Source organism: Sinohyriopsis cumingii, chromosome 16 (genome assembly GCF_028554795.1).
Source record: "Sinohyriopsis cumingii isolate HCF-2022 chromosome 16, ASM2855479v2, whole genome shotgun sequence".
NCBI lineage: Eukaryota > Metazoa > Mollusca > Bivalvia > Unionida > Unionidae > Sinohyriopsis > Sinohyriopsis cumingii.
This window is the reverse complement of record NC_142976.1, coordinates 65,317,940-65,333,507: the sequence shown is the minus strand read 5'-3', so window position 1 is coordinate 65,333,507 and position 15,568 is coordinate 65,317,940. Positions and strand designations below refer to the sequence as shown.

The 15,568-nt window shown below is 43.1% G+C and overlaps 1 protein-coding gene across 1 annotated transcript in view; it reads right to left on the bottom strand.

Annotated features, from left to right (window-relative positions):
• Positions 1-15,568, bottom strand: part of LOC149780603 (uncharacterized) — a 100,650-nt gene that overhangs the window by 33,594 nt on the left and 51,488 nt on the right. The window lies entirely within an intron of this gene.

The window sequence follows — 15,568 nt, the reverse complement described above, 5'->3', positions numbered from 1 at the left end:
ACCTAATTTTTGAGATTGAAAGTGTACGTGCCATTAAAACCCTGATTAATATTAATGTTATGTTTCGGAGGTAATTATGCACAATTGGATAAATTTCTCTCATGTGATACAAAAAGACAGAATGGGCATACGCTGCGCTGAAATTCAAATATAATTATGTTTTAACGTGGTTTTGATCGGATTCCTGTTGATTAACTTCACATTAAAAGATCAACACTTTACCGCCCACTCATACGAAACAAAAATGAATTCATAACAAAAATAAACCTAAGGACACTAATATGTACTTTCGTATTGTTACGACTCTAGGGTCTTAGTAAGTAGCAGAAACGAGTGAACACCAACAAGATTTGTAAAATTTAAAATATAACTTATTTCCCTAAATTACCAAGTGAAATAATTAAAACTAACTTACGTTATGGTAAATGAAATCCTGAAAAGTCCTAAACATCATATCAGGTCCAAAAAGTGTCGAGCAATCCAATTCGATTCCAGTGGTATTCCGAATCATGTATTCATATGTTCTTTTGTAACAATAGTACTGAACGAATCTCACTTTTATAATCATAAAATGTCTTTAGACGAATATACAGCAATTCCAAGTAGCTATGATTCCAAAATATGAATATTTCTATCATTTAATAATTCCTAAGAATTAATGAATTAAATAAATGAACTAAATGAAACACAACTAACTGTCACAAATTTGACCCTGGCGATTATTGCCTAATCGTCTATAATTCAACTGTTAAATGCAAAGCTAACATGCAATACAGAGTCGCAATTGATTATCTCAGCTATTAACAAGATCAGTTATTTTGACATGGCTATTCAGGAATTAGGTCAGCTTGGCCATTCAGAACTCATTTCCTGAAGTTAGGTCACTTGATGTTTACGTGGATTAATAGCGCAACTCATCCGTGGAAATTTACACACTTTACAAGAATGGCTCATCTTTTTAAATGTGCAAATCGACGATCACAGTCAAATAGAATTTCAAATATTATTAAATAAACGATCCTTTAAAATTAGTATCATCAAAGTAATTTACATAATATTTATATGCATAACACTATGTTTTAGTAAGCAAACAAATAAACACAAGAAAATGAAAATGTGTATACGTCTTAGCTCAGCCCGCGACAATATTTTCTTTCTAAATGAGGCTATAACACTTATTATACAAACTGTTAAGCCTTGTCTCTTTCCCACGTAGAAGCAATGAAGAAAATAGCGTATACTCTTTCTATTTCAGATACATGTAACATTGTAACCCACAAGCTGGGGCAATTAATTAATTAAGACTTTGCGGCCAGCTCTAGATCTTAACTTATTTGCTGAAACTTTGGGTGAGATAAAGCATATTCAGTCTTTAATTTTGAATTCAGTACAATATTAAGATATTAACCTATAAGCTAGATTAATAACAAGTGTTAAAGATATTTGATATTTGATATTTGCTAGAATATAAAAAGCTGTCATGTAAACTAGAACATTATTTTGCATTATTTTGATTTTAAATGTAGGCAAATTCTTGTTCACATATTAGCATGATGACATCCTGAGATGTTGAGGTGAAAACAACGCATTTAATACAGTCTCATAGCGTAGACAAAACAGCGATGTTCCATATCATATTGATTTTCCAGGCCATTGGACTGTCATGCAAGAACCTATTTGTATGACCTCATAGTTGAAAGATGTGAACTATAAACAGTACAGTGTAACAGTGAACAGTGCTTTCAATTTAAGTCAGCGATAGAACAATCAACACGTAGTAAATACTTGAATGCTTCCTGTATGCTACCATTTATACACTAGCTTTCATGGCCAATACATATTCTGACAAAGCGCAGACATATACAAATAAACTAACACAATTTGTAGATAAATTTGAACTATAAGTAATGCGAACAATATGTATAGTGACGCTAATATATTTGTGATTTATGCATCGATGTGGTCATATTAGGTACTGATAGTAGTGAAGGGGGATCTTATAGGGTCTATGGGATTTATCATTAAAAACACCCTTGGGAACATATAGGGTCTATGTAAATTTAACATGGAGAAAAATCGTGGGAACATATAGGGTCTATGGGAATTAACATGGCCAAAAACCCTGGGACAATATAGGGTCTATGGGAATTAACATGGCCAAAAACCCTGGGACAATATAGGGTCTATGGGAATTAACATGGCCAAAAACCCTGGGACAATATAGGGTCTATGTAAATTTAACATGGCCAAAAAACCCTTGGGACTGTATAGGGTCTATGTAAAATTGAAACAGGGAGGGTCTCTATTTTTTTATAAAAAAAATAAAATAAAAAAGGGTAGGCAATGGAAAGACTATCTCTTTTCGAGAAATATGGCTGGCCCTGAAAAGGGCCTTTGGTTTATGTTAATATGCCCTTAACATAAAGGGCATTTGCGACATCTTCTTGTCCTCAAACTTCGTCTTACAGCAGGGCCATACATCAGAGTCCTCTTGAGGCAACCTTGTCTCTCTATGTAGACTCTTCTTATCCACAAACTGCTGGTGGTCCTGTGGACAACGGTCCACTTGGATCGGACATACATGAGCATGTCCGTCCTGAACATCATTGTTGACACAAGGGTTGAAGATTCAACGTCTGTCCACATGTTGAGGCTCCGACAATAGGTGAATCAATGCAGTGAACTGCGCTTATTTATAGGGACAGAAAGGATTGAAACGGATTGAGTTCATTCACCAATCCGAACACGCGTTACAGAATTCAGTCAGCCCGCATCCAATCCGAAGAGAGCAGTCTGTGACGTCACGTAGTCTATATAGATTCGCTAGCGCTTGTGTGCAGTCAATCTATGCGACAGTGATTCAACATGACGGAAACTCAGAAAACGATCCAATGGGGTGCACCAGCAGGGGAGACCGCCCAAGGGAACCCGGACTTACTTTCAGAAGAGGTACATTGGGATTTTGTGGATTTTCTCTCCTCGCAAGAATTTGTTCCGGAACCTTCGTTACCTTCTTCATTACCGCAAGTGGAGAATTTTAGACAGAGACAGAAAGAAGAATTGGAGAAATTTATACAACGACAAAAGGAAGCGGAACAGGCTTTTCTCCTACAGCAACAGCAACAAGAAGAAGAGGTAAGAAAAAAACAACAGCAACAACAGCAAGAAGAAGTAGCAGCAAAGAAACAAGAGGGTGAAAATCAAACGGTCACGGTACTGTTGGACATTTTAGCGGAGTTAAGAAGTCTGAAACAAATGTATCAGACTTCTTTATCACGACCGAAGAGAATACGACCTTCCCGAGCTAAACACGTCAACCCTGTGACTAAGCCTACCGTACCACCCTTAGTGATTTCAACCCAATCATTATCATCATCAACATTACGCAGTCCAGAAGTAGGCCTTGGCCGTGGCAAAGGCATAAGGCAGTTAAAGTTGATTGCTTAAACTCACCCCTACATCATAAAGAGAAAAAGGCCCTTTTCAGGGCCACCCACATTTCTCGAAAAGAAATACAATTTCAATTTGCCAATAACTCAAAAAAAAAAAAAAACCCACCCATTTTACCCTTATAGTACGTGTCTTTTTATGAGTGCGTGAGTGTAGCTTCTTATTTTAAAATCAAAACTCAAAGACTCTTACCTTATATCATTCATTTATTCTTTTATCCATTTTTTACAATCCAATTCACAACACAACACTTTAATTTAAAGTTCATTGACTTCTTCTTTCTCCTTTTTTAGTCTCTCTGTTTTTTGAATTTCTTCACTGTCACACTCTTTTCCTCTTCTTCCTCCTCACTTTCTTCCCTTCTTCTTTTCTTCTCCTGTTTCTTTTTCTTCACCTGTCTGCTTTCTTCCTCTGAAGAATCCCTCTCTTCTTCTGAAGAATCCTTCTTTTCTTCTGACTCCTCTTGTTTCTTTTTTGGGCAATCTGGAGACCAATGTCCTTTTTCTTTACAATAATAACAGGTATCTTGACTTTTGTCTTTTTTAGCCCCTGTTTTTGTTCTTTTTTGACGGTCTGGACACACTGAAGACCAATGCCCTTTCTTCTGGCAGATATAGCAAATATCTTGACTTTTATCTATAAAGGAAGGAGAGTAGTCCGTAGGTTGGTCTGAAGAGAATTTTCTAATGACCCCTCGCAAAGCTCTGACGAAACGTTCCATCTGGTTAGTCTCGTCCATCGTTGTGCTCGGCTTGAGAGTGAAATGAATAGTGAAAGGATAAGACACACACCCTTTTATATACGCTGGTCTGCTATGACTATAAAGTAGCTCATGGTGTTTGAACTTGAGTCATTTGACTTTTTGCTTTCAAGATGAAACGATCTAATTCATTCGAGAAGAAAGAAGAAGAAGAAAGTAAGAGGCAGAAACGTGATCTATCGCCTCGTACCAGGGCTGAAATCTTGGCACAAATTCATGCCAGTGATTTTGAAGAGGACATGAGTGAACCAGAATTTGAAACCTCTAAACCAAGTTTACCACCCTTAGTCAACCCTGAAAAATACTATTCCATTCGAGAGACGGAAAAGCGCTCCTCTAGAAAATTTAGAACCACGGCTTACAAATACACGGTGAAGTTTAAAGATTTCAAGTCCGAAGTACCGTTAGAGAAAGCAGAAGGGTTCATCACCGGAGTGTGGGATTCTTTGCTCACTGCACTCAAGCGACAATGTCAACCCAAAGAAGACGATCGCTTGAGACTTTCCATACAACACGACGGTTTGAAATCCCCTGTTTGGATCGAGTTTAGCACCCCTGCAGAATTGACCGCTTCCAAAGTCATGGACAAGATTCAACACGTGCAACAATCTAATGACCAGTTTGACATCACCGATGGAAAAGCCACATTGGACATGACCCACGTCTCTCCTCCTCAAGGGACCGGACGCAAAAAGATGTTATTGGTGAACGACCTTCGCAGCATTAAGCGTAGCCTTGTCCAAATTCACAATCCTCATGACCAGATGTGTTTAGCCCGTGCCATCGTGGTGGGACGAACCTATGCCAACAAGAACGACACGGTAGAATGGAAAAGAGACTGGGAGAACATTCGACAATCGGACCGAGCCAAACAACGAAGTGAAGCAGAACTCCTGTTACGACAAGCTGGCATGTCCAAAGACACACCCTGTGGCATTCCTGAGATGCAAAAATTGCAAGATGCCCTAGCTCCAAGATACACCTTGAAAGTGTACCCTCAAGAAGTGCGCGGGTCTCTGTTGTTTCGAGGGCAAGATTTTAAGGACGGAAAATACATTCACGTTTATCATCACGATGACCATTTCGATACCATTACCAGTATCACCGGATTCCTGGGATACGGTTATTACTGTGAGAAATGTGACCATGGTTATAATAATCGAGAGCAACACAAGCATTGTGGATCGAAATGCTCAGGATGTTTGGCCTCTTCACCCTGTCTGAGCGAAGAACCAGTGCCTTGTTCAACTTGTCTGCGCACGTTTGTTAGCCCTATCTGTTACCAACAACATCTGAAAACGCAAGGTTCACAGAAGAAATGCGCTTGTCAACTCCTGAGATTGTGCCCTACGTGTGAACAAGTCATACGTACCAATAATACCAAGGCACACGTATGTTCAGGAAAGAAAAAATGTCACATTTGTCACCACATCGTGGACTTGGAACACCAATGCTACGTGCAAAAATACCAGCCCCCACCAGAGAAAGAGGATGGTCACAAGAAGAAAGGCAATTTCATCTTTTTCGATTTCGAATGCATGCAAGAGACCGGCATTCACATTCCTAATTTCTGCGTGGCTCATCGAGCGTGCGAGAAGTGCATTCAAGAACCTATCTTCAGTCATTGTCCTCACTGTAGCAAGATTCCTGGAGGGCGTGAAAAAATCTTTCAGGGACCGAACACGTTAGCCGATTTTGCCCAATGGGTCTTAGACCCCATCGACAAGACGTGGAGCCAAGAGGACATCGAACTTTACGGAGATTGTCATCGTCATGCCACGGTGATGGCTCACAATTTCTCCGGATACGACGGACAGTTTCTTTTGAGGTACTATACGGAACAAGGCACCGAACGTCCTAAAGTGACTTTAAACGGAGCCAAAATCATTATCATGCAAGTGGGACAAGTGCAGTTTAAAGATTCGATGAGCTATTTGGCCATGCCTTTGAGTCGAATGCCTAAAACGTTTGGAATGACAGAAATGGCTAAAGGGTACTTTCCACACTTTTTCAATACGGAAGCCAATCAACACGCCGTTCTACCCCATTTGCCCGAGGCTCACTATTACGACCCCGACAACATGCGTACCGAACAACGAGAAGCTTTCTACGCTTGGTACCAGGCTCACGCCTCGGACCCTTTCGACTTTCAGGAAGAAATGTTAAAGTATTGTCGTTCCGACGTGGACATTTTACGACGTTGCTGTGGAAAATTTCGAGAACTGTTCATGGAACACGGAGGGGTCGATCCTTTGAAAGAAGCTTGCACCATTGCCAAAGCGTGTTCCTTAGTGTATCGACAACGATTCATGCCTGAAAACACCGTGGCTGTCATCAGTCCTCAAACGACCCACTTTGTCAAGCGTCAATACTCGGTCAAAGCCCTACGCTGGTTACATTACTTGTGCGACAAGGAAGACAAGTGGATTCAGCATGCTCGCAACGGAGGGGGTGAAAAGACCATCGGAACGTATTCGGTCGATGGCTGGGACTTAGAAAACCCCAAGATCGTGTACGAGTTTAACGGTTGCTTATTTCACGGATGTCCCGTTTGTTACCCTGACCGTGGCACTAAAAATCAGTTTTTACAACGAACCATGGAAGACTTGTACCAGGACACTTGTCAGCGACGCCTAAAGTTAGAACAGCAAGGATACCAAGTGGTGGAAATGTGGGAACACGAGTACGATCACCGTATGAAAACCGATCCCGAGTTTAAACGCCTCGTGGAAAGTTACCAGTTCATGGACCCGCTGAACCCGAGGGATAGTTTGTACGGAGGAAGGACCAATGCCACCTGTTTGCTGTACCAAGCCGACGAAGAGAAAGGAGAAGAAATCAAATACTTGGACGTGTGTTCGCTGTATCCCTACGTGTGCAAATATTGTCGCTTTCCTGTAGGGCACCCGCAATTGCTGACGGAACACATCGACCTGAAAAACATTCGACAATACGAAGGCTTGATCAAGTGTAAAGTTTTGCCTCCCACGAACCTATACCATCCCGTCTTACCTCACCATTGTCAAGGCAAACTGATGTTTCCCTTGTGCCGTACTTGTGCCGAAACGTGCAACCAAGACCAGCCTTGTCATCACAGCCAGGAAGAACGGGCCTTGACGGGAACCTGGGTCAGCGTAGAATTGTTCAAAGCTTTGGACATGAGATACCAACTGTTAGAAGTGTACGAAATTTGCCACTTTCCCAAGACACAACAATACCGCAAGGGTGACCCTACTCAGAAAGGCATTTTCGCAGACTACGTGGATGCCTTTTTGAAACTGAAGCAAGAAGCCAGCGGCTATCCTTCCTGGTGTCACACTCCCGAAGACCAAATACAATTCAAAGAGAAATACTACGAACAAGAAGGCATCACTTTAGACCACATCGAGAAAAACGAAGGCAGGCGATCGTTTGCCAAAGTGATGTTAAATTGCTTGTGGGGTAAAATGGCACAACGACCGTGTTTACCCAAGACGGAATATTTGACAGAACCTTCCCGCTACTTCCAGATGATTCACGACAAAACCAAATACATGAAACACGTGGACGTCGTTCGAGAGAATTTAATCTTGGTCAATTACGAAGAAGATCTGGACTTTGTACAAGACGACCCTTTTGGAAATGTCATCATTGCGGCTTACGTGACAGCCCATGCTCGCTTAAAATTGTACGAAGCTTTAGAACTGTTAGAAGAACGCGTCCTGTACTTTGACACGGACAGTTGCATTTACATCCATCACCCGATTCAACATCACCCTAACATCGAAGGAGACCGTTTAGGAGCCTGGACAGACGAGCATCCCGACGACAAGATTCTAAGTTTCGTCAGTGGCGGTCCCAAAAATTACGGCTACGAATACCGTGACAAACAAGGAGAAGTGCACACGACGTGCAAAGTGAAAGGACTGACTCTGAATTATCGTACCAGTCGAGTGGTCAACTTTGGGGTATTGCAAGAAGCCTTGCAATCGGGAGAGGATGGAAACTTTAAAGTGACCACTTACCAACCGAACAAGATTGTACGTTTACCCACTCACCACATCGTCAGTCGACCTTTGGAAAAAGTTTATCAAATCGTGTACCAGAAGCGAGTGCGACTTCCCAATCATTTCACCTTACCGTATGGACACGTCGGTATTGGTCTGTATATAAAAAAGGAACCCTAGGCAAGATCGATAGTTCATTGGGACTACCAAGACCGAGCGAACAAGATGAATACTTTGAAAGAGACATCGTTCCAGTTTGGGGATTGTAAAAAAGTTGTATCTTCCTCTAGTGTGACTAATATTGGATGGATAAGACCCAGACATTGCGACGGAAAATGTCCGGAAGGAAACTGCGATTGTCCATGTGGTTACCATTGTAATTGCGTAACAGAGTTTGCAGACGAGTGCGATTGTGAGCCTTGCGATGGGTACGATGCTGTACGTTGTGACCTGAGCGATGCCGTAAAGCATCATGGGAACTTTGTTCTCACTACCCCTGTCATGGAAAGTGATGCTGTGCGTGTCAAACCTGAGGGATGCGAAAGCGATGCCGCTCGTCCTCTTAGACATTTTACCGGGTTTAAAGGGGAATGTTCACCTTCACGTCTACCCCCCTACGGATGTCATCCAGCCCTGAGCAAACTCCTGTTCCTGTCACCCAACCCTCATCGAAACGAACCTGTGAAAAACGAATATTCGTTTCCTGTGCTTTTGTCGGAATACTGTGACTTTGAAAATCGTCTTCAATCGTTCAAAGGAAAATGGCCAAAGTATCTGGGAGGACCGACCCCTGAAGAATTAGCCAGAGCCGGAGTTTTCTACTTGGGCGAAGGAGATAAAGTCAAGTGCTTCAGTTGCGGTGTGTCACTTCACCACTGGGAACCGCAAGATTCGGCCTACGTTGAACATGCTCGATGGTCACCGAATTGTCATTACTTACCTTTAGTGGGACCGAGACATTGAAGTAACTTCTTACCATAATAATCTGTTCATGGATACTTTACAAGAGAACATTCGTGCTTTGCCTGTGGAGTTGAGAGAACGCATTTATCGAGAACTAGTCAAAATACAAGTGAAACGTAAAGAACAATTGCATCCGTTACGTCACCGGTGTTTGAACCACTGGTACCTGAAGGCTATACAAGGATTGATTCAATTGAAAGTGTTTCATCGGACAGACATTGATGAACGATCGTCTAGTTTTAAAAAGGATTGGTTTGGTATGGACGATTCTACCTACATCATTGTAAACGTACTGCATCGAATTCCAGAGGAAGAGTTAACGAATTACCAACATCTTGAACACAATGTCAACTTGGTGAAAGAGGAAACTTCTGAACGAATTGTAATGTGTAGATTAGTGACTCAACGATTTAAATTCGACACTGAAGTAAAACCATGTTTGTGCAAACAGTACATTTCTTGTGTCAGACCAAAGAGGATTTAGTATGACCTATTCATGGATACTTTGCTAGAGAACATTCGTGCTTTGCCTGTGGAGTTGAGAGAAAGGATTTACCGAGAGCTGGTGGAAATACAAGTGAAACGTAAAGAACAATTGCATCCGTTACGTCACCAGATCTTTAACCACTGGTACCTGAATGGTATAAGAGAACTGATTCGTCAGAAATTCTTTCAATGGTCAGACATTGTTCAACACTTTGAGGTCGCTAATGATCGACATGTTCATAATTATGGTTACTTCGAGATTCACCTACAGCAATACATTGAGGAAGACGAGGTAAAGGATTACCAACATTTGTTACGTGGAATCTACTTAGCGGAAGAGGAAACTTCTAAACGAACTCTGACGTTTCGGTTACAGTATGCAAGATTTAGATTCCCTACTGGAGAACGAAGATCTCTGGCTAGAAAGTACGTGTATTGCATCCAAAAAAAAGAGAATATAAAAACAGGCTGCCATGCCACGGTTTATGTCACATGTCATCCAACAGATTCCGTGGAAGGAACTCAATGACCATATTCAAACCGTGGATCATTACCATCGCTTATTACAAGAACTGTATCCATTCAATTTGGGACGACAAGTGGTGTGTGTCTTAGTGACTTGTTTTTTGGGATTTCGTTTACCAGCCGATTCTTTGTGGACTCTTTACGATCAGTACTTACCACCTCAATGGCCTTAAATGGTCACGAAAAACTCCTTTTGCTCAAAGCCTTGCGTTTTCATCTGGATACTTCTCGACCTCAACAGGAAAAAAAGATTCGTCAACTTTTAGCTACCCAAGACGTGTATGACGATGTGTGTGTAGCTTGTGACTTACATCCCCATTGGACAGATGTCCGTGCCTGGAAAGAATGGGGTTTTGAGGCTTGGACCCAAGAAGTGGCCCAGTATGCACGAGAGTTGTTCAAGGAAAAAAGTTACTTTTCAACCCGTGTTAGTGACGGTGCCAGAAGAACCCGTCACCCAGGACAGGACTGTCGTGGACAGACCTGAAAGACCCTTTCGGGAGGACACTTGTGTGACCTTACCCCCTACTATAGAACTGGTTAGAACATTACCCAAAACATGTTGTTGTACAGACACTTGTGTTTATTCCACGTTCATCGTTATCATGTGCCTTTTATCCTTGTACTTAAGCCTTTGGCTTTTATGTATTTTTGTCTTTCGTATTCATGTTTGAAAAAAAAAAACATTCAATAAACGTGTTCTGAAAAAGTATATAAACTCTTGTCTTGTTTGTTTTCGTGTCACAAGTGACATTTCTCACACCATGGCTACCTCTACTGTCTCTGCTCCCTCTTCCTCTACTGTCAAAGTCATCGACGAACACTTAGATCGTGCCAGTTGGGAGGCTTTGTATCTTCGCCATCCCTTTAACATGCTCATTGCTGGACCTAGCGGTTCAGGCAAAACCGAATTCGTCAAACGTTTGATCGAACATAAACATCATTTGATCGATCGACCCCCTCAACGGATCGTGTGGTGTTACAAAGAGTGGCAATCGGCGTACAGCCTCTTGCGAGAAAGTCAAGGCGATTCCATCGTGTTTGTGGAAGGCATTCCTAAAGAAGACGACGGCATCGTCTCTGACTCCCGTCAAACCCATTTGGTCATTTTCGACGACATGTTAGGAGAAGACGAAGAAGAAATTAAACTGTGATTTACGCGCAAAGGGCATCACCGTAATGCCAGTGTCGTTTACATCACCCAAAATTTGTTTCAACAAAGTAAAGCCCATCGCACCATCAGTCTCAATGCGCATTACGTGGTCTTGTTTAAAAGCCCTCGAGAAAAATCGCAAGTGCAAGTCTTAGCCAAACAGTTAGGAACGCCTTGGCTAATTCAGGCGTACGACGATGCCACTCAAACGCCACACGCCTATTTACTCGTCGATTTGAAACCTACGACCCCCGAGGATTTGCGATTTCGTACCCACTTGTTTCACCACTGGTGCCAAGACGGAGGGACTGTCCTGTACACGTCTCCGTCCTCGACTTCATTTCACTCCCCATAAAAAAAAATCTATAAAAACCTCAGACCCTTTTTCGTCTGTCTCACTCTCAGTGCGAACATGACGTCCCTTCAGTCGCATCTTCCCGTCAAATTGATTCGTGCCTTGTATGGCATCAGTCGAGAAAAAGATCCACAAACACGAGCTCGTGTCTTAGAAGCTAGTCTCAAAGAAGTCTTACGATGGTTCACGGTGACGGCACGTCAATTACTCCAAGGAATCATTCAGATTCCTCATCAAACCAAACGCTTTTTCGATCGAAACAAAGTTGCTTTGGTCCAACTGGCCGATCCCCGCATTGACACTCAAACCAAAAAACAAATCATTTTGAAACCTGGAGGGAGCGGTACTCTAGGAGGGGTCATCATTCGCTCACTCTTAAGATGGGATCCTAATGCCCCCAAAGTTATCCCCAAGACAAAAGTCCAACGAAGCCCCAAGAAGAAAAAGAAAAAGACCAGGTCCCCAAGAAGAATAACTTCTCCAGTGGCAGGACCCTCCTCTTACCAGACACCACCACCCCGGAAAAAGAAAAGAAGCCCCCAGAAAAAGAAACAGAGAAAAAGTCCCCAGAAAAAGAAAAGTCCACAGAAGAAAACTAGTCGCAAGAGAGGCACTTCGGCCAGGACGCAACCTTACACTCGCAAACCACGACCTGCCACGGCAGTGACTGCGTCTCCGGCATCCTCACGTTCATCCACTTCTCCGTTGATGACACCCAGAACTGAAGAGTACTTGGAGACGTTGATCACACCAAGAACATCTCCGTTGATGACCCCTAAAAGAACTTCCCCAGTGGCAGGACCCTCCAATTTAGTGGCAGTGGCTGCTGCTCACAAAGTACCTTCTCCCAAAATCAAAGTCCAAGAAAGATCGGGCATGTTACAAAGTTTACTGGATTTGTCCAAGCAAGAACTGGCTCGATTTAGTCCGTTGCGTACCCCTGCACGACGTGTCATGCCTGTCCTCAAACTGATAAAACGTAAAGACAATCAGTGGCGACGCGTTCCAGTATAAAAAGAGCCTGTGACCAAGTCGGGGTATCAGTGAACTTGTAAAAGATGTCACCTCCAAGAAGCCACAAAAGAAAGAGACAAAGGCACACGCGTCATCCGACAAAGCGCTTAGCCAAGCATCGACATTACCCTAAGAAAAGACACAGTCGTTCCAAGAAAAAGAGGCGTCAACAAAGGGGAGGATTCCTTGGCGATTTTGGGAAAAACATTGTCACCTTTATGACAAAGCGATAGTCCCAAAAAAAAAGATAAAAGGGTGTGCGTTAAGTCATCGACGTTAGTGTCTGTTCGGTGAATGTCCCGGAACCCACAAGCAAAAATGTCACCCTCCAGAAAACCCCAAGGAAAGAAAAGAAAAGGACTGCCACCACGTTTAGCTAAACATGGGGACATGTTATCTGTCCTGTCCAAAGCTTCTTCACCCCTACGAAAAAAACTCATTCAAACGGCCTCCAAAGAGGTCATCGATACCGTGTGCGAATGTTGTTTGAACGTTTTGAAAGGCACGATCCCTTTGTCCAAACACCAGAAACAATGCTTAGGCAAACATCGTCACGTTCTTCGCCAAATGGTTCAAAAGAAAATTCCCATTCGTCAAAAAAAGAAGATGTTGGTCCAACGTGGAGGCATTTTACCTCTCTTGTTAGGCGCCATACTGAAAGGAGTCTTGGGAACCATGTTGGGAGGACTGGTGGGAGCAAGATAAAAAGGCCTTCGGAAGTTCCAAGATCTCAGAATCGACCCCTGACAACCCCATGGAAGGATGAAAACTAGCTTTAGTGCCTTACAAACGATGGATGGAATACCATCGGTGGCAAGAACAACGCACCCCGCATTTACCTCCCAAACCCAATTTGAGCGAGATGTCCCAGTTACAACACGAATTTCAATCCTTGATGGATCGCCAAGATTTGTCCGAAACAGAAAAATCGCAAAAGTACGGTCAACTCTTGCAAAGACTGCAACTCTTTCACCAGAAAGCTTTAGACGAAACAGCTTTACCCACTCTGAAAGATTTTAAGACCTTGATGAAAAGTCCAGCACCATCATCATCATTACCACCACCACCACTACCATCCCCAAGGGTCACCAGAGATGCTACCCCACAAAGACCTGAGGAAGAAGAGATGCGCGAAGTGTTTCAAACACCGTCAGCAGCTCCTATTTCGAGTAAGATTGCAGCATCCTTGTTGACCCCGTCCCCCACACCCCAACGAGAAGAAATGAAAGCTTGGGTTAAAAAGATGATGTCCACGCCTCCTTCGACAGAAGTGAAAAAGAAAGAAGGGAAACCAGAAGCGAAAAAAGAAAAGAAAACCAAAGCCATTCCATTGCTACCTCCACCTCCACCATCACTACCTTCGACTTCTACTCCCGTAGCCCATCGGACACGTAAATCTGTTTCCAAACCACCCTTTCGTCCCACCCAAAGTAGCATCACCGAAGAGTGGGTGACTTATTAACACACACAAAAAATGGAAAAAGTCTTAGCCAGCATTTACTACGATCCCTCGCATCCTGCAGGTTACGCAGAAGTTCAAAAATTGTATCGTGCTGCCAAAACGCGACTGAAAAGTCTCCGTTTACCTCAAGTGCAACGATGGTTACAAGAACAAGCTACCTACACTTTACACAAACCCATTCGACGCAAGTTTGCCAGAAGTCGCACCCGAGTGGAAGGCATCGATCATCAATGGCAAGCCGATTTAGCCGATGTCTCTCATTTGGCCAGCTACAATCGTGATTACAAATATTTGTTTTGTGTCATCGACGTCTTTTCCAAATTTGCCTGGGTCGTGCCCTTGACTTCCAAATCGAGCAGCGAGGTAGTGCGAGCCCTGCAACGGGTGTTGAAACAAAGCGGTCGTCACCCTCTTCGATGGCAAACGGACAAAGGCACCGAATTTCTGAACCAAGCTTTCCAAAAAGAATTAAAGAAACGTGACATTCATTTTTTTACCACCGAGAATCCCGAAACCAAAGCCAGCATCGTGGAACGTTTTCAACGCACTTTGAAAGAACGCATGTGGAAATATTTTACGCATCACCACACTCTGAAGTACATCGACATCTTACCGCACCTGGTGCAAGCGTACAACCAATCTTACCATCGAAGCATCGGACGTGCCCCGCAAGACGTGACTCCCGACAACGAAGTGCAGCTGTTTGAGCGCCTGTTTGGTACGTCCCCGACGAGGGTTGTCCCCAAGAAAAGTGGAGAGTTGGCCGTAGGAGATTGGGTGCGCATTGGCAAAACCAAACGCACTTTCGACAAAGGTTACTTACCTAACTGGACGACTGAATTGTTTCGTGTCACTGGACGAGTGCATGGCCGTCATCCTGCCGTCTATAAATTGGAAGACATGAACGGAGAAGTGCTCAAAGGAACGTTTTATTTGCCCGAGTTACAACGTGTCTCCAAAAAAGAAGACGACGTGTACGACATCGAAAGCATTCTCGAACGCAGAACCCGTAAAGTGGGCAAACGACGTGTCAAAGAAGTCAAAGTACGTTGGAAAGGATATCCACCCAGTTTCGATTCTTGGATCGACGCTTCGCAAGTCATCGACTATAAAAAGAAGAAGTGACCATCATGCCCTTTCACACAGCAGACGCAGCTACGTCGACCACTCCTTCTTCACCTAGTTCTTCTGTGCAAGATTTACAAAAACAACCCTTGTGGGTGTGGTGTGGAGAACGTGTGCCTAAAACGCAAATCGTCTTTTTCTGCCAAATCTTCGTGGTGTATTGTGTCATCGGGGCAGCCATTGCCAATCTGAGTTTGCAACAAGGAGACAAACAATTGTGGACCATTTTATTGAGCAGTTGCATCGGTTACCTGCTTCCCAATCCCTCCCTGAAATTCTCCTCGAACGG